The sequence below is a fragment of the Myotis yumanensis genome, unplaced genomic scaffold (assembly GCF_028538775.1).
Source record: "Myotis yumanensis isolate MYYU_CA2020_CCGP unplaced genomic scaffold, mMyoYum1.0.hap1 SCAF_2, whole genome shotgun sequence".
Classification (NCBI taxonomy): Eukaryota; Metazoa; Chordata; class Mammalia; order Chiroptera; family Vespertilionidae; genus Myotis; species Myotis yumanensis.
Genome location: NW_027223753.1, coordinates 212,788,085 through 212,812,153, shown reverse-complemented (window position 1 = coordinate 212,812,153; position 24,069 = coordinate 212,788,085). Strand labels below are relative to the sequence as shown.

General features: G+C 49.0%; 1 protein-coding gene across 1 annotated transcript in view; it reads left to right on the top strand.

Annotated features, from left to right (window-relative positions):
* The first annotated feature begins 13,264 nt into the window (after positions 1-13,264).
* The window catches only part of KCNJ15 (potassium inwardly rectifying channel subfamily J member 15), a 43,966-nt gene continuing 33,161 nt past the window's right edge, over positions 13,265-24,069 (top strand). Inside the window, exon 1 of the mRNA XM_070407193.1 lies at positions 13,265-13,463. The gene's annotated coding sequence lies outside the window, so the exon portion shown is untranslated. The remainder of the gene's footprint in view (positions 13,464-24,069) is intronic.

Below are 24,069 nucleotides of genomic sequence, written 5' to 3'. Positions count from 1 at the left end.
CGACGTTTGGGCATTAAAGGAGTTTTCATTTCGTTTCTATTGTTCTCTATTTGTTGCCTGAATAAAGACTTTGCTCAGCGACTCCAAAGCTTGAGTCCTCACTTCATTTTTAGATCATCGAAAGCTTGACCCACTTTGGCGTGTACTGAGACACTGCCTTTTCTTTTGTCTTCCTTTTTTAAAACATGATATCCCCTCTTCGTGACCATCTTGTTTACGTAAACTGAACCTGAGACAAAGCTTCTAGCGCTGGCTCCCTAAGCTCTTTGTGGTTAAACTAGTTTCTTACCCACTAGATCAGGAGAGAGAAAGAAAGGACCGGCCCAGATGAGGTGTGTTTGGAGGAGGGATCAATATGTAATATAAACCAGACTGTACTTCCCCAGTTCTCCCCAGGCCTAATCCCAAGTAATCCTTGGATCCGAGTTGTCTACAAGGGAGGACAAAGGGATGGACTTTGGTCCCTTAGTTGAGGGTCTAAAATTACCCAGCAAACAGAGAGGACCTCACATTTCAGGGTAGGCACAGAAACCCGACCTGCGCAGGGCCTTAGGGGAGCCTGAGTGTAGAGCCACTGTCCTTCCTCTCTTGGAGGTTACCAAACCAACCTCCGCATGGGCGTGCCTTCCGTTTACCCACGCCCTGCCTACCACCGGTGTCTGACCTGGAGGTGGCCGGAGAACGGGTGACTCCCTGGCAGGAGCCACTCATCACGCTCCGGTCTCAGTCCCAACCAGAAAGATCTCCATCACTGGTCCCGCCCCAGGCCCTGCTCACTCTGAGGTTCACTGTGATGTAGGGAAGTGGGGAAAAGGAGAACATTTTCCTTGGACTCCTGGAAAACTGTGTCTCGTCCCAGGCCCTGGGGGCAAAGCACTGCAGCTAATGAGACAGTGGGGATCCGTCTTGTGGTAATGTTTAAGGTATTTGTTCTGCAGAACTAATGGGAAGCAGTAGGTACTTGGGACTAAGAACAGCCTCTTTTCTTCTTAATAAGAGGTCATCAGAGCAGCCAGCGTTGTGAACTGTGTGTAAGTCCTGAGATCATTTGTGAGCAGACCAAAGGGCCAGCTAAGAGAATTGGACACATCCTGAGGCGGACGACCACATGGACATTGTGGGTCTAAGATGCTCCTTTTGGGGTTGGTGACTCATGGGTGATGTGCAGAGAAAGGCATGGCCCTTCTGTGACCACAGGTTCCTATTGGTGCTGTCATTACAGGGTCTGGAAACAGGAGGAGTTAAGAGGGGAGGCTCAGTGGGTAGAGGTGGGGCCTGGATACCTGGTTTGGAATCCGAGTTTCCCTCATCCTCATTACGTTCCTAACATCCTCTCTCCATGTCCACCTCTGTGATTCTCAGCCTTGCCTTCATTCCAACCATCTCGGGACATTGCTCACTGACCTATTTTGCTTGGCATGATATTCTCAAGACCCATTCATGTTGTCACACTGGCAATATTTCATCCTTTCTTGTGACTGAGTAGTATTCTATTGTGTATATTCACCCCATATTCTTTATCCATTCACCTATTAAAGAACACTTTGGTTGATTCCATGTCTTTGGCCTCCATGAATAATGCTGCAATGAATATAGGGGTACACATATCTTTGTGAATAAATGTTTTCAAGTTTTGGGAGTAAAACAAGACAAATAAGCAAAAACTCATAGACACAGACAACAGTATGGTAGTTACCAGAGGAAAAGAGGGGTTCGAGTCTGGGACAGAAGGAGATTTGACTTTGGGTGGTGGGCACACAGTGCAATATGCAGTTGATGTAGAGTTGTACACTTGAAACCTGTATAACTTAATTAACCAATGTCAGCCCAATCTACACTAATAAAAGAGAAACATGGTAATTGGCGTACGACCGCTACCCTTCCCATTGGCTAATCAGCGTATCCTTATGCAAATTAACTGTCAGCCAAGATGGCGGACGGCAGCCATGCACTGAAGCGAGCAGGGAGGCTTGCTTCCTCCAGGAACTGCAGACTCCAACGTTCCCGGCCTCACTTGCCGGACTCTCAACTGCAACTCTAAGCAACTATTACTATGTTGCAAATAAGAAGCTGAACAAAACCGGCTGTCAGTCAGCCCCGGACTGCAACATTGTATCCATGTTTTCAGCAGCGAGGCCTCAGAGCTAAAGCTGGCCCAGAATAAAAAAAAAAAAAAAGAAAACAAGGAGCTGTTGGAAGCTTTTAGTCAACTGCCAGCGGGAAAACAGCCCTCAGCCCCTCACCCAGACTGGCCAGGCACCCCAGTGGGGACCCCCACCCTGATCCAGGACACCCTTCAGGGCAAACCAGCCGGCCCCCACCCGTGCACCAGGCCTCTATCCTATATAGTAAAAGGGTAATATGCCTCCCGGCACCGGGCTCAGCAGAGCAGCGAGGCTCCCGGCACCGGGATCAGCGTGCCAGGGGGCAGCGCCCAAACCCCCTGATCAGCCCTGCTCTGTGCCTGATAGGGGGGAGCTCCCCAATCCCCCGATTGCCCTGCGGCTCTGTGTGTGACAGGGTGCAGCACACCAACCCCCTGATCGGCCCTGCTCTGTGTGTGACAGGGTGCGGCGCCCCAATTCCACCCCCCCCCCCCCCCACGGGCCCTGCTCTGTGTGTGACAGGGTAGAGCCATAACCTCCCCATTGGCCCTGCCCTGAGTGTGACAGGGTGCAGCGCCCCAACCCCCTGATCTGCCCTGCTCTGTGTGTGACAGGGGGCGGTGCCCCAACTCCCCTATCAGCCCTACTCTGTGAGTGACAGGGGGGAGCTCCTTAACCCCCTGATGGGCCCTGCTCTGTTAGTGACAGGGGGCAGCACCCCAATCCCCTGATCGGCCCTGCTCTGTGAGTGACAGGGAGCAGCGCCCCAACCCCCTGATTGGCCCTGCTCTGTGAGTGACAGGGGGCAGCGCCCCAACCCCCTGATTGGCCCTGCTCTGTGCGTGACGGGGGTGGCACCGCAACCTCCCCGTTGACCCTGCCTTGAGTGTAACAGGGGGCGGTGCCCCAACCCCCCAATCAGTCTACCCTGAGCGTGACTGAGGGTGGCATTGCAACCTCCCGATCCGCCCTGCTCTGTGCATGACGGGGCGGTGCCCCAACTCCCCAATCGGCCCTGCTCTGAGCCTGACCAGGGGCTGCACTTAGGGATTGGGCCTGCCCTCTGCCACCCGGGAGCAGGCCTAAGCCAGCAGGTCGTTATCTCCCGGGGGTCCCAGACTGTGAGAGGGCACAGGCCGGGCTGGGCGACCCCCCCCCCCCCCCCCCGAGTGCACAAATTTTTATGCACCGGGCCTCTAGTATATTTAATAAAAACAAGACAAACAAACCAAAAAACAAATTATCTCAGGACTTAAACACAGCGTTGATGTCCAAGCCTCACCCAGACAAAATACATCAGAATCACTTGATCATTTACAAAGTCTCTCTGGGTGATTCTGTGGTAGGGGTTGGGGTCCACACAGCTCTACTTTATTATTGTCACGAGGCTAAAACATCCTACTGGGAAGCAGTAAGGCTACCAGCTACCTCTGACTCCTTCACGGGGACCCTCCTCAGAAGGCTGCACCTTCTAAATAATTCCCTTCATGTTTTTAAAGACGATGAAAGGTATCTATGGTTGGAAATCCAACAGGTCTCGGTTCTGATGCATGTGGTCATTTTGGGCCATTTCAGCCTTCTTCATGGCGTAGTCCATGAAGGCTCCTCCATTAACCCTGAGATGACCCACCCGGGCTGTGATGTCATGGGTGGCTGTAACACACAGTGATTCTCTGTGTGGACTTTGAAGTGAGACCAAGAGTTGAACCTCTGTGCTTCCAATCACTCACTATTTGAACTTGGACTTCATCAAAAAGCCTAGTTTTCTCACCTATGAAGTAGCAAAAACCAGCCTTATCTCACAGGCGTTGATGTGTTAGCACCATTGTGAATTGAATGCTTCACAATCACTAAACCAGGCAGTGGGCAGAGAACACCTAAATCAAGTCCCCGGTCCACTGTGAGCCTTCAGCAAAGGGCAGCCGTTACTAATAGAACTGCAGTACTAGTAAGTGGTGTGTCTGGGCCAGAGCTCCGACTCCTTGTTGTAGGCTCAAGACAAAGAACCGAGCCCACTAATGAAGTCCTGATTTTTCTCGGAGCAGTGAGCTCACTAGTTTTCTTGTGTTGCCAAGTTCAATCAGACCCAGGAGTATTGGTTACTGCCGGCGGACGATGAAGACAGACATTTGGAGGCACCTCTCGGCAGAACCCGGGCCAACGCAAAACATTCCAGGGCTGCCTTCGATTTGTGTTGGGTTCCCAGCAGCTCCTGTGAGGGATGCGGATATTTCCATGGTCCCCGTTATCTGCTGGGGTCACCAGATGACCTCTGCTGACCCGGAGGGAGTGTTTCTGAAATCTTGGTTGAAATCAAGGTTAACCATTTAGGCAAAGTGTGAATTTCTCTGATGCTCTATTTCAATTTGTTTTTTAAGAGGGAATGTTCTACAAACAAGCAGAATTCCAACCTAATCTTAGGAGGTAAATTATGTTTGAAGTTGCCCTGCATTATGGCTACAGTACTTGCTCCCTGGCAAGCCTGCGTGTGTGTGTGTGTGTGTGTGTGTGTGTGTGTGTCTATGTTAAAGGGACATGTGTTTACCCAGTTATCTACCAGATGGCAGTACCAGGCCCGCTCTGCAAATTTACCATCTGGGATTTACTGTTCACAAGCAGTGTGTTTGAGAGCCAGACTTGAACTTAGCCCTCCTGACAGGAGACTTTTAAAGTTGGAAGTCATCCTGGGCCTGCGTTTTAAGAAAAAGGCAAAGTTACAGAATACAATCAGAAACTGAAGGATGCATGGGTGGGTGAGTGCATGGGTAGATTGATTTAATACAACACAGGCGAGAAAAGAAAATGGTTATTCCCTAGAGTCGCGTTCTTGGTGGCCAACTGCAAAGCTAGCCTTCTGGCTGAAGGCTGGTGTGGCCGTGGTCACTTTTGTCCCAGCTGGTGCTGGGTCCCATGTTTTCCCGTGTCCCTCACACACACACACGCTTCAGCATGCGTAGCTGTGGGAAGATGCTTCCCCTCACCTGCCACCCCCTCGCTGGAAGAAACCCAACACCTAACAAGCACTAGAAAGAACCTTGCTGACGCAGGCTTCCCTCTTAACTAAGATTTCATCTCTTGGGCTCAGTGAACTGACAAATGTCATCGTTTCCACGCTGGGCCCAGGTTGACACAGCCCAAATGGCTGCCACAATTCAGGGTGAGTTTTCCCTGGGTACTGTGGCCAGCGAGAGCCCGTCCCCTGGCAAAACATGGCAAACAGCACATACTCCCACCCTGTCTTTGCACTGCACACCAGCAATTGGTTATGAATGTACCTGATTCAAGGCCGGGCACTGCAAATGAAGAGCAGGAGGGTGTCTGAGCAATGTCGACTGTTTAGGTTCTGTGACCAAGATGGAGGTAGATTCTCCCGCTCGATTGCAGGGAATATGAAAGTCCCATAAAAGTCAAGAAACAAGCTCCCCTCGGTGGCGTTAACCTTGTAGCTTATCGCTGCGACCCCAGGCACTGCTCGGCTTCCCAGGAGCAATCAACTACGTTCTGTTTATTCACGGAACCTAAACTGTTTGACTACTCAAGTGGTTCGTGATAAAAGCAATAGAGGGAGACCCACAGCGGCCTAGACCTACCCTGCTGTCCTTGGGAGGAGCCGTGGGACTGCTGGTGTCTGCAAGCCATGTGGAGCATTTTAAGGCAGCTCAGGTCTCCCTACAAGAGCCAGTGTGAGCCCAGCAGACCTGGAGGGACCCAGGACCCCGCCAGCCCCTCCCACAATTCAAACGCAGAGGGAGAAGGGAGAATCTGTGTATTAGGACGGAGATCGGCACATGACCGTGACCATTCCTGGCTGTGGGTTTAGGCAAAACCAGGAAGGATCCCGTCACAGTGGGCAAGCAGGATGGGCAGGAAGAGTGTCCTGATGCTGGCCACCTGCGCTGTGGAACTCCACTCCAAATGCCCCCTTAACCTCGTGGGGCCGGCCACACCCCACACCCTCCCTCAGCCACACTGCACAGGAGCCCCGAGAGGTAGAGTTCTCCTCGTCCACCCGTGCAAACACCAGTTCAGAGAAGACAGGGATTGGCCAGGTCGTGCAGCCGGTACACGGCCACTCTCGAAGTGAAGCCAGGCCTATCTGGGATGAAACATGCACACCCCCCACCCCTTATACTGTCCCCCTCACCAGAAAGAAATAATGAAATGCTTCATTGTTTTGAGGCAAGGGTTCCCTTTCAGGTTCATACTTCCTGTGGGTCTGCACACTGTGAAGTGGGAGTTGACTCACTAAGAAAAACCATTCAGCAACTCGAGAGCAAAACAACGTTTGCCCAGGAGATCGGCATGGATCTGAACCCATCATCATGGCACTCGGTGGGGGCGCATGCTTGCCTGGTGACCACTGTTCACTACTAACTGACCAACCGCAATGCTGCCTCTTCAGAATCACGGATGCCCGAGTCCACACAGATTTCCGAAGGGAGGCGCGTGAAGGCGGTTGTCAATGACTGCCAGAAATTCCCTGGTGCAAGCAGTTTGGAGAAGAGCAAGTCCGAAGTTCACACTCACTCTGGGTCAGGGTGACTGCAATGGCAAACCAAAGCTAGTGGGACAGAGCAGGGGCCAGAGACAGAAATGTTCTCCAGCATGTGGTGGCGAAAAAATGCACATGCCCCGGGTGACATGGCCCCAGGGCTGCTCTCAAGGGGGAGAAGGAAAATCTGGTGGCTCCATTCCCAGCCTTCCAGGTGGCGTCAAGCATCAGGGCCGTCAAGGGTTGTATGACTTTGGTTGCAGGAGCCCAGACTTGCTTGCCTCCTAATCACCCTGCTTTTGTTCTTCAGGCTGGACCATCAAGGAGGAGAACAACAACAAAAAAATGTACCCTTCCGCTGGCATTCTTTACCTTTTCTTAGTTCTGCTCGAGGCCCAGCAGCCTGGACAGCTGTACTTGACAAGGTGATAGGCGATGACAGGACAAGAGTGACCGTGCATAGCTTTCCCTTTTTTAAAAACATATTTTATTGATTTTTTTACAGAGAGGAAGGGAGAGGGATAGAAAGAGAGAAACATCCATGAGAGAAAAACATTGATCAGCTGCCTCCTGCACACACCCTACTGGGGATGTGCCCGCAACCAAGGTACATGCCCTTGACTGGAATCGAACCTGAGACCCTTCAGTCTGCAGGCCGACGCTCTATCCACCGAGCCAAACCAGTTAGGGCAGCTTTCCTTCTTTTATAATAAATTTGTGTTGCTTTGGGTTCACAGATGACCACTTTTGCAACATCTCCAAGCAGGGCTGCCAATTAGCCCCTCCCCTTTGCTAAGGTATTACTAGTAAAGAGTACAGTAGATGGGTGTATAGCTGAGGTTTTGAGTGCCCAGCACCCTCTTTCTTTTTTAAAATATATATATTTTATATATTTCTTTCTTTTTTTAAAATATATTTTTAAATATATATATATACACATATATATATATTTTAAATGTATTATTGATTTCAGAGAGGACAGTAGAGGGAGAGAGAGATAGAAACATCAATGATGAGAGAGAATCATTGATCAGCTGCCTCCTGCATACCCCTACTGGGGATCGAGCCAGCAACCCAGGCATGTGCCCCTGACTGGAATCGAACCTGGGACCCTTGAGTCTGTAGGCTGACACTCTATCCACTGAGACAAACCAGCTAGGGCCCAGCACCCTCTTCCTATGGTTACACTGCGTTCAGCATGAAGGTCTTGAGAATTTATCACGACTCAGCCAAGATCTTTCCTTCACATAATTGAGCCAATTTTGAATTGCTCAGTTTTTCCACACTAACTAGGATATTTGGCAAAAGGTACAACTTTGCAATGGAAATGATCCCAAAGTAAAAAACCTAGTTGTTTACCCAGTTCTGCTAATAACAAGTCCTGAGAAGTCTCCAAGGCTCTCCTTCTGTGTAGAAATGGGGTGCTAATGCAGAATCGGGGTTTTGATGACATGTTTCTTTGTGGTTCTGAGGTAGAAATGACATGGATTCACAAAGAAGTTATTGAGATCATTACAAAGAAGGAAGTCCCAGCGTAATAATACCATTAAACACTAAAACAAATAAAGGGCAGGAAAACATACAATGTGCGTTCAATGGGTTGTGCCCAAGGCCAGGTTTTGAACTTGGGAAAAGTGGGACAGAGACAGTACCTGTGCTCAGAGACCAAACTCTCACCGCAAAAAAAGGTCAGGACAAGTGAGGCTTGTGGGGTGGGGACACTTAGAGGGAACTGGGTGATGAAGGGGGGAGCTGCACCCGCAGATAGAATCAGACATGTTGCCTGTCCATTGAGATCACCAACCCAAAAAGGAAGATGCCCCATGGACTCTGATTTTTTTAAAGCTGAAATATGTGCTTCACCACTAAGACCCAATCGCTAAAGTATGAAAACAGGGCATATTGTAGAATAATTCACTACGCTTGTCTTCCCCATAGGTCATTGGAATTATTCAGGGTGATAACAGCATTTTCCGTACTATTCCATTTCAAATATTCTAAATGTGGCTTTTGTATGATATGCAGAGAAATTGTCGAGAAAGTGAATCCTGAGAGTTCTCATCACAAACAGATGTTTTTTCTTTTCTTTTTCTTGTATCTATACAAGAAGATGGCTGATACTGTGGTAATCATCTCACAGTACATGTAAATCAACCCATCACGCTGTGCACCTTAAACTGATACAATGGTGTTTGTCAATCATTTCTCAATAAAACTGGAAACATAAAAATGATTACATATATAATATGAAGTACAAAAATAATTACATAAATAAAATAATTGCAGAGGTGCTTAAAAATAAATCAAATAAACGTGGCTTTTGGAGTTTGGACTCCAGCTCAACCTACTGTGTGTGAAATAGTGAGTTTGGCCATCTGGTGGGGACCGGGTCCCTGGCCACAGGTGTTACCCATAAAGCTCATTCAGAGTTGACAGCAGTAAGACTGAACTATTGCCACATCATTGAGATGGTTGGGCTCAGAACAGAGAGTGGGATCCTTCTGTTTGCTGTGGCCTGGCAGTGGCGCCTGTCCCCTTTAGATGCTGCTTTTCTATTCACTGTCCCAGGCTGTCATCTCCCTGTCACTGATGGGAATTTCCACAGAACAGCCCATTTAGTAAAAGTGGGTCTGCGTGTGCTTAACATACGGTGTAAGGTTGTACAAACCACCAAGTCCCACCTGAATAAGGCAGAAGACCTGAGCCATTTTGAAATTATCAACAACAATAAAAAATTTTGAAGAAGAGCTTAAGAAGCCAACTACTCTAGTCATAGGGGTAGCAGTGAACAAATAAGGCCAAGAAAAGGTCTTCCCAGAAACCTAATGGAAAAGCTGGCCTTGTGGGTGAGCTGGCTTTTCAAAGTTTCCTAGACCTTGTGACAAGTCCAGTTCCTCCTGTTTGGCTAACAGAAAGCCTCTTGTTATGGGCCCTGGCCAGGTAGCTCAGCTGGTGAGAGAATCATCCTGATATGCCCATCACCCCTTCTACTCTTAGCAAAGCTGACTGGGCCAAGGGCACGGAAGCCCAGTTCCCTTGCCCAAGATGCTGTTTTCACTCCAGAACTCCCTCCAGAGTCAGGCAGGGAATGGCCTTGGCCTACAATTGCACTCTTACTTGACTTCCTCCCTCCTCTGACTTGCTTCCCCTACTTTCCTTCCAATTCCTCCAGGAGCACTTCTTTTATTAATTGCACATGAATGTTTGTCTCAACATCTGCTTCTAGAATATCTATTCCTGGAGGAGATTTCAACTCCATGGCTTCCTAACATAAGGTTCTCTCTGGACAGGCCAGAGGCAGGCAGGTCCCCACCTCAAATGGACAACCTTCATTCTCATGGTTCACCTACCTTCCAGGGCGACATTTACACACCTCCAGGACGGGGATGGTGGGAGCAAACTGAAGGCAAATGACCAAATCCGGCCTGGCCTGTGGAGGACTCTTTGAGCTGGTGGGGATCATAGGAAGCTTTAATGACATTTTAAAAACTGACATACCCGCCCCTCCACACCCACCCAATAGTTCTATCTCTAACCCAACCTAAGTAGATCTATTCAAAGGTAAAAATGTATTTTTATTCCCTCTCATCACACTTCAAAGCTTTTCATGTCTCGACTGAAGCCAAGATGAGATTGGACGCGCTACAGCATTTTCTTTTTTGGAAATGGTTCTTGGGAAATGGCTCCCTTGAAAAAGCTAGTTCTTGTCATCTTCTCTGCCCAGTTTTTAGACATCTTTTTAGAACTTTGGGTAAAAATCCAGACTTTGGATGTATGTTCTATTTAAATTGGACACATGCAAGAACTTTGCTTGCAATTAATTGGGAGGAATGAAAGAAGGAAAGAAGGAAAGAAAGAAAGAAAGAAAGAAAGAAAGAAAGAAAGAAAGAAAGAAAGAAAGAAAGAAGAAAGAAACAAAAGGAAGGAAGAACAGGAAGGAAGAAAGGTGATTTACTGAATAGCCATTCATGTTTGTTTTTTATTTTAGGCCACAAGACCAATAACATTGACCATCTTCAGTTACAAAATGATTAACTGTGTATTTGAAGTAATATTGTGTGGTGGATCCCAGACCCTACTCCTTAGACTCAGGTTGTGAAGTAAATGAGTTCAAGATTGAGAAACACAATATTTTTTGTTAAGATTGATTATTGTCTTATTTCCCTTATTAGCCCCGAAATTTCCAGAAATACTTAGGTCATTCAATTATTAAAACATGTAAAATAAATTCTGTCTTCAGTGACTGAAATCTCATAGATGTGTAGATGCTTATTCTAGAACTTTCCCACTCACCTCTCCACATTTTAATCACACATTTATATGCCTCTCCTTTTGTGAATTCTGTCAGATTGGCAACCTCAATGTCTAATTTTTTAATATCTCCAAATGAAAAAGAATGAAAACAGGCACACATCACCAAACTGAAGAATATTGGCTTAACATTTAAATTATTTCATGGATTCATATTCCTTTGGACTCATTTTCTTCTTTCATCACTTTTAAGACTGTTATGAATGGATGCAAGCTCTACTATGCACGGTCCTGCAAGAAATAAAACTTTCCAGCATATTAGAGCATGATTATAATTCATGTCGTGTATTACTTGATACTCAAAGGAATCTACACATGCATATGTATGCCCACAATAGACTAATTTGAGAAAAATGTGGCCTAATGAAAAGTGCATGGCCTACGAGTGAGAAAAGCTGTGTGGAGCCTCCATCCACCTCTTTCCAGCTTTGTAACTTTGAGCAAATCACTTGCCCTCTCTGGTTTTCACTTTCATTCCCTTAAAATGCAGCTAATCATGCCTTCTGGGCCTGAGCATAAAATTAAAAACATTATTGAAAGAGCTTTATAGATGGAGAGAGAGTACTCAAGTGTTAGTTTACTAATTAAAGGAGGGACTGCAAATACGAATTAAAACTAAGAAGATAAGAATGAAAATTCAACCGTAATAACAAATTATACCCTCCATTTATAACCTTTTATCAATCTACTTGACAAGTATATTTTTGGGGGGACTGTGCAATGTCAGATGTCCCTTGAGGGTCACAGAGTGAGGTGCGGTGGTGCTCTGAAGTGGAACACAGAGTCAAGTTGGCACAATTTAGACAGCGCTAAGTGGCATCCAGAGTAGAGGGGAATGTTGAGACACAGAGTTGGATTGGGATGATATGAAGGGAGGACCTTAAGAATGATGTCCTGGGCGGGGGGTGGGGGGGTACCATTTGGGCTAAGACCTGAGCAGTGATAACGGACCAGGCGGATGAATGAAAACCTGAGGATATTCCAGGCAGAGGGAAGAGCCTGTGCAAATCCTCTGAGGTAGGACATGCTCAGAGTTTGAGTTCTGGGTTTTCCCTTTTCATTTTGCGTGGCTTCTTCAGTCTCTCCAGCCCTGACATTGCTGGTGGGTCACCATTTTCTCTCCGGCTGAAGAGGAAACCCTTGCTTCATGGGAAAGAGAAGAACCAAAAGGAAGGACGCTGGCTCGCGTTCCCACTGGGGAAGCGGGAAAAGGAATGACCTCGGTCAGGGCTTTGAGTCAAGGGAGAGGGGAGGAGAAATGAGGAGGCCTCACACCTTGCCCCCCAGACCCCAGAACTCAGGGGAGGAGATATCTCCTCTGATTCCAATAAAGCATGTCACTCACTGTTCTCTCCAACTTAAAGCAGCCTTGTCCACCTGGCCCAGGTGCCTGTGTAGGGGACATGTGAGCGTCCACTCGGAGTTAACCTTGCACCAGGGCAGGAATCTCGTGGCGAAAGCGCCCGCAGGAAAGTCATCCTCTTTCAGAATCTACCAGGGTCTCCACATGCTCTGGCCCTGGGAAGTGGTTGCCCACATGGGCCTGGCCTCCCTCCTTCAGCAGGAAGAAGACACACATCTGCGTCCAAGGAGGAAGCTCCCTGCCTCCGCTCCCAGAGACTGGGAGACGCCCCCTCAGCCTCCTGCTTCGAGGGTGGACTTCTGCCCATTTCTCACGAATGTGCCAGACTCTCTGCATAGATGCTGGACACGAGATTCCAACCCGGGTGCCCAAACCCAGTTTCTAAGCTCCAGAAGAACCCATCTTGGCCCACATCTATCCAACTTCTTGACACTTTCCCATCAAGGAAAACAGCCTACAGGAAAAATCAACATGGCCATGGAGGATTGCGCTAAGAAACACCGAGTTTCCCCCTGTGCCATTGTGTAGATTCATATTTGGTGTGTGTATTATCTCCATGGGTTTGTCCTGACTTTTCCTGGGGGCAGGGTTCATTGTCACTCTTCATTTGGAGTGGGGAGAGCAGGAAGGGAGAGAGAGCTTGGGGAAAAGGAGAGTTAGTTAGAAAAAATAATCTGCTTATTTACTTATAGTTTATTTAGGCAAAGGGACCTTAAAAAGGCTTTGAGAAGAGTGGCTGAAACTTCTTCAAAGAGTAACTGGCGTTCTTTAAAAGGGCAGAGTGCTCTTTTACACAGGTGTCTGCAAAGCTGAAGCAGGGTGTCCATTAGCATTCTCTCCTGGTCTGTAGATTTCCTTAAGACACACTGCTGACATCATGGTCTCTCTCTCTCTCTCTCTCTCTCTCTCTCTCCCCCTCACTTTCTTTCCTTCCCTCCCTCCCTCCCTCCTTGGCCCTCCCTCCCTCCGCCCAGTCTCTTCCAATCTCTTTCTTTCTCTCTTCAGCTCCTCCAGGTAAACCCTACTCAAGCTTGTACCAACTTGTTTTTGACTGACAGGGAGCAAGGAGAGCTGTCTTCATTCCGAGGGAACCCGAACACCTATGCTCCCAAGGCGACTTGCTGGGCTGATCCTCTCCCTGCCCAGACAGCAGCTCACCTCCCGTCAGGAGGGTGCCTTGCAGCCCTTGCAGGTAAGGGGCAGGCGGGGGTCAGACCTGGAGCCCGCAGCCTGTGGGAGCGAGCTCTGGAACACGGCTCTTCTCAAGGTAATGGAAGAGTGGGATTCTTTTCAAACTCCCTGGAATCATTCAAGACGGCCAAGCTTATCTGCGGGAATTTACAAGTGCTGTTTGCATGTGGAAAACGGGTTCTTACTTAACGATGGGGCAAAAAGAGTGCTTCATTCTTGCCTGTGAAACAGTATCCAGATGTTGTCTTGTTTTTTGCGGGTGTAAGTGAGCTAGATGAGGGGGAAGAACTGCTCAGACTTCTCTGTCCCTGTGGGTCTCTCCTGCTGTCTGTCAGGTCAGGGCGAGTGTGTTACTGATTCTCAGCGATTAGAGAGCTCTTGGGGTCGTTCCCCGGCTCTGATTTCTCCTTGGTAGGTAGAGAAATCAGTTGAGGTTGCCGTAAGGCGAGAAACCTCACTGGACTAGTTAAAAGTCTGCTACCTATCCTTACGAGAAAGAGTTATGTAAGTTTTCCGTGGTAGGTATAAGGAATGTAAACAGTTCTGACTTTGCAAACTTTCGGAGCCTTGCCCACGACCGACCCCTACATAATGCACTTTATCGTCTGGGTATGATTTCACGTGCCTCTGACCCTGCTCGGCTAATCAGTGTTACACGGGGGTGAAATTTCCACATTCCTCCCGAGAAACTAGTTTGTTTTAATCTCCTCCCTGCACTTCCGCGTTTAGCTGCCTGGAGGAAATAAGAATTTGTTGTTCAATGGATGTTTCTTGACCTCACAATTGCTTCTCAGTCCCAGGTTCAGACACTTACAACACACGCAGTATTTCACTTGGGAAAATAAAAGACCCAAGTTGGTTCTACTCCATTCAAACACTAAGATTTATTTCTTCTGATCAGAAAATACCTTAACCTTTTTTTCCCCTCTTGACCTAAAGGAAGGACTTTGAAAAACATTACAAGTGATGCTTAAAAGTTCTTTTTTTTGAAAACTGAAAATCACGCTCACACACAGAACCAGCTGCTACCCCAGGTCCTGTCCCAGGCTGTCTACTCTGGTAAATGTTTAAGCAAATATGTAATGATCAACACTAGCCTTGGGTGGAAACCTCTCTGCATTGAAAATTGTCCTGGGCATCCAAAGAAAAGAATCACATTCAACGACAATGCCTTTGCAATGTCAACCTTTCATGAAAACGAGACACCAGGAGACTTCCATGTGAACAACAGAGCACTTACCTCGCCCTCAGCTCCCCGGCTGCGCTTTCCTGGGCTTTATTTTAGCAGACTTCCTCCCTCCTAGCTGCGAATATAATAAATTACCCGAGGGAGAGGCGACCCAGAGGTCATGTGGCCCGTCTTCACCAAAGGTTAGGCGGTGGAGGAGTTTCACCAAATTGCCAGTAGCCACATCTGAGACGTGCTCATGGAATCACGGAGCTGACGTTTCTTCTCCGAGTTAAATAAACGCATACACCGTTGGGGATTTTATAGGCATAGACCCCGTTGAATTCTGTGATTCTGGTTACTTAAGGAAAACACATTTTTAAAAAGTCCTCCCACCCTCTTACCACTCCTGCCTCCCTCCAACACTTGTGGTCATCTTAGAGAAAGTGCTATTTCCCCAATTTCCTCCTTTCACACTTCTAACCAGTGTGGACAGCCCTGCTTGAGGGGGGAGGGGAGGGGGGGGCGAGCGAGACCCCAGCCTTCCCACTTCACCGTTCTGGAGAGCCAACAAAAGCAAGTCGCTGGCTGCATTGCATGGGGCTCAGCACACGCCTGTGAGGAGGAGGCTGGAAAGGCTGCACAGTCTCGTCTTGGTGCATGTGTGCATTTGTGTGTGTGTGTGTGTGTGTGTGCATGTGTGTGTGTGATTATATACCTAAATGACAACAACATGCTTGGTGCAAGGAAAACCACCAAGGTGTGGCTCTAGGCGCTGCCCAGAGGCCAGCGTTTCAGACTTAATCAGTAAATGACAAGCGGTTGACATCTCCTTTCCTGCCGCACCCCCTCCCCTCTGTTCGACCAAGCAGCTGGCTTCCTCTCACACGTGGCTTCAGAAGCCAGGGCCGTGTGTAGACTTGCCCGGTGAACCCGTCAGAGTCTCAGGACCCCGCAGAACGAGCCCCGGGCCCCGCACAGCTGTGACGGACCCTGGGAACCCTGGGTCGAGGCAGAGCAACCTCCCCAATGGCTTCCCTCAGCCGCTCATTTAGAAGTAACTCAGCTCTTGTCTTTTCTCCACAACTCGAGTACTTCCCAGCAGAGTACATTGGTGTCTCCAAATGTGTTGTTTCAATTCTTCTTTGAAGTGCTAATAACTCTGCTCTGGAGAGAGTCAGGAAGCTCTGGCAGGTTAACACTGCTGCTGCTGTGTGTGTGTGTGTGTGTGTGTGTGTGCGCGCTGGCGCGCGCGCGTGCGCGCGCGCGCGCGCGCGCGCGTGCAGAGGGTAGTGTGCTGCTTACGGAGGGAAGTGCAGGATGAGGGTCAGGCTGGGGTTCTTTGCCCCCCTCCCTCCTGCCTGCCTTTCCCCTCCAGGTGGACCAGGACCTTGGGGTGGGGCTTCTAGTGCCCTTGGAGGGTGGGCTGTGTAGCAGGGCTGGGCACCGGGACAGCAAAGGAGCACAGGAGGCCAAGGGGGGTTCACTGGGTATGTGCCCCTCAAGGATGCTGTGCTGTGGGAGGACACAGATCTGACCCAGCACCCCTGGCTCTCTGTTGCCACTCAGGCTGCTTCCTGGAGCAGGTTATCCAGACCTGGAGGGGCTTGTGGCCTGAAGGGCCAGGCTTCCCCCAAGGACAGGAGCACAGGGAAGACTGCCCCCTACTTGGAAAGGGAGAGCAGAGGGTGTAGAGGGAGAGAAGACAGCATATCATCTTTTTATAAATATGCTAGAGGCCCAGTGCACGAATTTATGCACAGGAAGGGTTGGCCGGCCCGCCCTGATAGGGGCCCATCGGGCCTGGCTGACGGGGGGGGGGGGGGGGGGGGGGGCGGGGGGGGGGGAGCACAGGCAGTTGGCCGGCCAGCCCTGCCCCCAATCGGGGTGTTGGGGGCCAGTCAGGAGCAGGGACAGCTGGGAGAAGAGGCCGAGGCCGGCCGGGGGTGGGGAGCTGATGGGGCCCAGATTAGGCTGACGCTCTATCCACTGAGCCAAACCAACCAGGGCTAGTATATAATCTTAAAAATCAGGGTCTGGGGTAGAAGTTTTATTTGCTAAGTGTTATTTGGTTGAGTTGAAAGAGAAAAAAAAGAGCAGACAGACATCCTGATAAAGACAAGGCAAGAAGCAGTTGTGGAGGAGGTGCTGTCCGCTCTGCAAAGCGCGCTTGGGCTCACCCAGATGGCAGCGTGACGCAGCCGGAGTCCACACAGAACCCCTCACCACGTCCCAGGGCTTTTTAGCCAAAACAGACTCTGCTCATTTCATGAAGAAAGCTTCGTGCTCCGGAGGACTCTGTGCCTCATCGCTTCCCCAAGCATCGTGCCTCCCCTGGGGGGTCGGGAAACCCAAGGTCGCTCCAGTCCCTCGAGCCTCTCATTTGCATGCAGCCTAGTTCCCGAATGCGGTCTGTGCTTCCAGACTTAAAAGCCTCCAGTACAAAATTCTATGGATTTTTGTCATGGGATGAGATGAACCAGGGTTGCCTGCTCATGCTCACTGCACCAGAAGGTGAGCAGGAAGAAGAGCGAGGTGCATGATTTTTTGGTGCAAAAACATGCGTGGTAGGAAGCAATGAAGAGTGAGTCTGTGCTGCCTCCGGACGGAGGGCCTAGAGCAGCCGTGGCAAACTACGGCCCGCGGGCTGGATCCGGCCCATTTGAAATGAATAAAACTAAAAAAAAAAAAAAAAAGACCGTACCCTTTTATGTAATGATGTTTACTTTGAATTTATATTAGTTCACACAAACACTCCATCCATGCTTTTGTTCCGGCCCTCCGGTCCAGTTTAAGAACCCATTGTGGCCCTCGAGTCAAAAAGTTTGCCCACCCCTGGCCTAGAGGGAACGTGGGAATGAATTAGCCACAGAGTAAGTTCTGTTCAGTTCTCCCTGCAGGTCAAACTCAGAGCAATCCACAGGTGCATGGTCCACATTGAACAGGGCCAGCAGCTCCTCCACAGAGCTGCCCTGGCCCCTCACACCCCCATCCAGGGCTCCGAGTTCAGGGAAATGACATCCTGGAACTGACCATGTCCCTGAGATGACAGATCACATTAGTCCTCAGAGTCAGACGGGGTCATCGGAGGACAAAGGAGCTGGCTTGAAGGGCACACACCACAGTCAGGATCCGATTCCCAGGGGCTGCTGAGGACCCAGGAGTGGGGTTTGGGTTGCGACCCACATCCTGTTTCAGGAGAAGTTGCCTGGGTTCCGGCTGAAATTCTCGTGTGCTTCTCCAGTGCCAACAGCACCAGAGGCTGATCAAGGTTTGATGAAGCTTGCCCTGGCTGGTTTGGCTTAGTGGATAGAGCATCGGCCTGTGGTCCAAAGAGTCCCAGGTTCAATTCTGGTCAAGGGCACCGACCTCAGTTGCAGGCTCCTTCCCAGCCCGGGCCCTGGTTGAGGCATGTGTAGGAGGCAACCGATCGATGTGTTTCTCTCACATCGATGTTCCTCTCGGCCTTTCCCTCTCTCTTCCACTCTCCCTAAAAATCAATAAAAACATAGCCTCCGGTGAGGATTTAAAAAACAACATCACACATTTGATGGAGCTTGAAGGTTATCCTGTTACAGAAAAACCGGAGAAGAACCAAGCAACGCTTAGAGCAGTGGTTCTCAACCTGTGGGTCGCGACCCCTTTGGTGGTTGAACGATCCTTTCACAAGGGGTCACCTAAGACCATCCTGCATATCAGATATTTACATGACGATTCATAACAGTAGCAACATTACAGTTATGAAGTAGCAATGAAAATAATTTTATGGTTGGGTCACAACATGAGGAACTGTATTTAAAGGGCCAGAAGGTTGAGAACCACTGGGCTTAGAGAGATGGAGTTACATTTATTATTACTCGCGGCCCAGAGGAAAATGTCTCTCAAATTCTGGGCGAAATCACACAGGAAGTTTCCCGTATTTATACCATTTTACCCTCTTTGTCTCCCAAACATGGAGTTTTTCTGGTTCCCTTTGCAAGTTCTTAAAGGGCCCTATGTGCTGGGGCTTTGAGACCTCGACCAAAGGCTTGGCCTGGTGCCAGCACTGATAACTTTGTCTGGAGAAGGTTTAATGGCCTCTCTGAAATGGGAGTAGTCTTATTTTCCTTATTATTTAAGCCAGCAAGCATTTACAGAAGCCAGAAATAGCAGTGTTAAAATTTCAAACAGCAGTTTTTATATCAGATGGATGCTTCAATCCAACTTGGGGTCCCTCTTCAAGAAAAATTGTGGCTATGAAATGAGGTACAAAGCTGTGGAGAGGGTGGGAGCAAGTGCAGCATGAGTTTCATCGACCTCATGACAAGCCCACACTGAGTCATACATCGTAAAGGCCCGTACTTGTCTCTTGAAGCGATGGTTGAACTAATGGATATAAATTTTAGCTGCTCACTGCCCTCTGAGTAACTGAGAAATGATCAGCGAAGATACCAAATAATCATGCTGCTACATATCTAGTGACCAGCGAGGCTATATGGGAAATCGATCTGGTCCCGATGGCCGCCGAGGGTGTCCTTTCCCGGAAGGAATGTTTGCTAACCTCGTGCCTGCCGTGCACATCGTGCTCTCACACAGCCATGTTTACGGCTTCAAATATTTGCCGACTGATAGCGTGCTCCCTCCACGTCCTGTTTGCCAAAGAGCACAGCCGGCTCCCGCCTCTGGCTTCTCACTTCCCCAGTTGCCCTCTGTGTCTATTCCTGCCCCTTGAGGACACATTTGAAGTTTGCCTTCTGCTTAGAAACATCATGGAATTCGGCATCATCCATTGTCTTCCTAACAACCCCATCCCCACACACCTGCTGGGAGTTAAGGAAACTTCGAGAACACCTTGCTCTTTTGTCTCGAATTCTCTAAATACCAAGGAATGAGGACCCACCCTGACTGCTTCACATTTTTAAAAGTCCAGGAAAGAATTTGTATATAAACAGACACATATTTACAAGTGCGGCATGGGTGGGTATTCAGCCAGGCTAGCCATCATGAAACCGACTGTGTGTGTGTGTGTAGCGAGAATATCTCAGTGTCAACAATGGCACAACACAATGATGCTTTATTTGTTTAATACATTTAATATTTTGTTTAATACATTTTAAATCTGCAGTTTCCACCTACGATTCATATTAAAGATTGTGTCCTCCAAAATTCTCCTCTAAACAGTGTTTTTTTAAAAAGTTCTGTCACAGTGACATTGATCTTACCATCGCTCTTTAATCAAGGAGCTGGGTGTCAGGTGACATGACTGGCTCCTGGCAATAGGAACGCTGTGATAATCTGACCGAGACACACTCAGGGTTCCAGTTCCTGGCACCACACCCTGCATGTCCCTTAGGGGCAGGAGAAAGACTGGCGTCTCCCAGGCAGGTCAAAGCTGCTTGAGGAAGAGGAGGGCAGGGGAGGGCTCCAGCCTTCATGACTCAATTTCCTGGGAAAAGGGGGGAGACCCCTTAGATGCTGGGCCTCTGCTTCCTGTCTCAGGGGCTTGGGGGCAGGAGCGGTTCCCCTGGACGGAAGGCAGGAGGGGAGTTCTGAAACACTATGACGTTGGACAGTAAGCACCGTCTATTCTTGGAGGTTCTATTGGCAAGCAGAGTCCTGAGGAGCGTGTTGTGTCATTCTGGCTCCACAAGAAAGAAGAAGGTCTGTGCTCAGATAGATTGGGGAAGCCCGTCTCGTTGTCACACTGGGTAGTTCCCTCTTGGAACTTCACAGCTGTCATTACCACATTAATGCTGCAGCAAAGGCGTCCTGAACCTTGCATGCCAAGGTGTCCAACCATGTGGGACTACAGAACTGACTCCACTGCCACCTACCTCCTTACAACTGCCAGTCACTCCTCTGATTAGCATTTCATGCAACCCCATTGGGGGCACTTCTGCAGACTGTGGTTGGTGTGGGGTGCAAGGTGTCATGTGCTCCAAGAAAGAGCAGGTCATGAACTCCATGCTCCCCTGGACTGTGAGCTGTACCTTGGGGACCCTAGCTGCCCCACAGGTGACTGGCCAGCCTTTGGGATTGCAACATGGCCATGGGCAGGTAGCTCCCCAAATTGATTTACCTTTAGTTTCGTTAAATCCATCTTATTCCAGAAAGGATTTAGGTGAGTTTACAAAGACACATCCAATACTGTCACTCATATGTAATGCGAGTTAAAAGAACTACTAGTATAAAAGGGAAAAGAAAGTCAGGGTATGCTTCAAAGAGGTAATTTGATAGAATAATGGACTTACATGATTTTTATCTATTTTTAAAGGAACTAGGAATGAAATGCATACAGAGCGCCTCTCATCTGCGACTTCAGAACTGAATGTAGGGTTTAAAGATGCTTCATGTTTGAACCTGGGGATCTTTTAGGCCCTCATTGAATCTAGTTTTACATGCACCATATTTTAGAATTCTGTTGAAAGACTATGTCTTATTGTTTTCTTTCCATTACTATGTGTATAATGCATTTGTCTATAAGTGAGATTATAAACTTTCTCCTTTGGCTTAGCCTTGTTCTAGCATCACCGCCAGAACAACATCAATGACCTGCCAGGCCTGAGCTAGGAACCTTCTCTAGCCCTCCCTCCAAATCCCGGACACCGCTGGTGCATCCCACCTGGCCCTCCTTCCTATGGCCTGTCCACTTCTCTCTCTCCCCTGTGGGTTGCAAGCTCAGTGGCAATGGAGGTTCTACCTGATTCTTCTTCCCTGTTCCCAGAGCTTGGGCCGAGTGTTTCCTCAGACAATGCCTGTTGAATCTGCATACATCAATGTGGAGGCACAATTTTTCTTATAACTCCCTCTCCCGTTGAGTCATGACCTATGTCCATCCCATCCTGCAAACACACAACATAGACCTTTTCAACTGAAGTGTTTTGAAAATTACTTAGATCTGAAAACTCCTGACCAGCACCTTTTCTCCCTTGATGAACATGACACAGGGATAGATTGGCTGCTGGAATGGCGTACACAGGATGATTAAGGAGGGAGACGCGTGCTTATGAATGACAAGAAACAGGGCACCACGTACCTATAATATAGTGCTTGTGTAAAGCCCATGGAGGGAAGATAGGAAACATGCAGAGTATTCCGGAAAGAGGGAAATTGAAATAAAACAGAAGTAAGCGCCAAGCTGGCAGGGTTCGGTGTCGAGCATGCATTCAACATTGGATCCTGGGGAAGAAAAGAAAGGAGGAATGTGCTGCAGTCCAGGGCGGGAAAGGTGATTTGATCCATGGTGTGGCCCATCCAGGAGACAAGGGAATTCACATGATTTCAGTCTCCCTTGAATGCTATGTTTAAACACGGTCTATGTTAGCATACCTGTGGCAATAAGGGTATTTGGCTCTCAATGTGTTTTAAATTGTAAGCTGAAGAGAATTTTCTAAGATTTGCCCATTTTAAAGATGAAATATTATAGGACTAACACTTACAAGAGCCACTTTTCCGTGATTACAATCGCATGCATTTCATCCCGCCTGGGAGCAGCCTGCACCAGTACGTGGGGTTTCAGAGCCGAAGGCTGCGTGAGGGTATGTATATCTAAGCATAAAACTCATAATGATGGATATTAACATGTCTAGCCCAATATCCTGGGAGTGTTCTCTAAACTGTGCTTTTGTACAGCGCTTTGCTTAGCTTTCAGTATCTGAAAAAGCAGCTTATGACTTACTTGCCCCATAGTTGGTAGAAATGTATGTTTAATGAGGTTTTTTCATCAACTCCCATCAGGATTTGGGTAGCTGCATTCTAACCCTCAGGAATTTCCAGGAGACACACATGGAGAAGGCCAGTCCTGGATCTCAGGAGCCTCCGTCTGCTGCTGGGAGGAGGGGGTGGGAATGGGGCAGGACACACAGTGAAAACTTCCCTAGCACAGGAATGGCTCTGATGCAGAAAAACACGAGGACAGTGACACGAGGGCTTCACAAAGGGCTGGGGACTGTCAAGAAGGAAAGCCCAGTCCTGGCCCGGTGGCTCAGGGGGTTGGAATGTCGTCCCATGCATCAAAAGGTTTTGGGTTCAATTCCTGGTCAGGGCACATACCCAGGTTTTGGGTTTGATCCCTGGTTGGGGCGCATACAGAGACAACTGATCAATGAAACAGATCAATGTCTCTCTCTCTCTCTCTCTCTCTCTCTCTAAAAATCACTAAAAGCATATCCTTGGGCGAGGATTTAAAAAAAATAAAATTAAAAAGAAGGAAAGACCAGATCCATTCGGGACAGTCGAGAAGGGCATAGGGCATTTGCGAGTGTCTTGAAAAGTGAGCAGGACTGCACAGTCACCCTGGGGCGGAGAAGCTGTCAGAGGCCTGGGGAACGCAGGCACAGGGTGCACCAGAGGACACACACAGGGAGGCCCATGTGTGCCGAGGGCTGTCTGCTGCAGGGATGGAGAGGGAGAGAGATGGCAATGATCATGATGATACTGATGGCCACACTGCTGAGTGCTCACTAAAGGCTGCATTGTTCTAGGTACGCCTTGATCCACACAGTAACCACCCATCCTGTAGGCATTCCTATTGGCCTTGGCTTAGAGATGAGGGAAGCAGGGAACAGAGGCAAAGTAACTTGCTTGGGTCACGGACTTCAGGAGGGGTGAAGCTGGACTTTGAAGCGAAGTCATTGGCCACTAAGTGCCACACCCTTGTGTGTTATGCCTTGGGATGTGGGACTCAAGGGCAGGCTGCCTGGGAAGGACTTTTGGGGTTCATCGAAGGTTGCAGGTGTCCGGGGTTCTGAGCTGCACAGTAGACTATCAGTCTGGCTGTGGTGGCCAAGGGACTGGGGGAAGGACACTTTGAGAGGCTGGGTCAAAGAACTGGAGCCCTGGAGCAGAGCAGAGGCCGTGGGAAGAGGAGGGAGACACCATGCAAGCAGCATGGAGAAGGCAAACCTCGGGGCTGGCACTGGATCAGGCAGGAGAGCAGGGTAAAGGTAGGCAGGTGGGACCTGCAGGAGGCCAGCATTTGGAACCAAAACTTCGGAGAAGCGACTGGACTTAGGGAGAACAGTACGAGCCCCATTTGGACAAGTCACTTCTGGGCAGTTTTCCAGGAGAGGCGTCCCAGAGGGTGTCGGAGACACAGATTGGATCTCAGAGCAGGTGCTCCTGGTGAGCTACCATGAAGTGATGGGCTAGGCATGGGCAAGAGGGTCAGGTGGGGTGTAGGATGCTGAGAGAGCACGAAGAGAACTAGGAGGAAGAGCAAAGACTTTGGGGAACATAACTGCGAGGGGCAGGAAGGAGGAAGAGGAAACATCCACCAAGCAGAGAGAAAACGAACCATCAGGGAAGCAGATAGGAGACTGAAGAGTCTTCTGACCCAGTCGCAGCCGAGAGTGGGCATTTTCTGAGTAAAACCTGGTTACCACGAGTACCACCTTGTCTCGTGAGTCGGAGAAGGGGAGAAGCACACTTGGGATGTGAAGGAACGTAGCCGTGGAGAGTC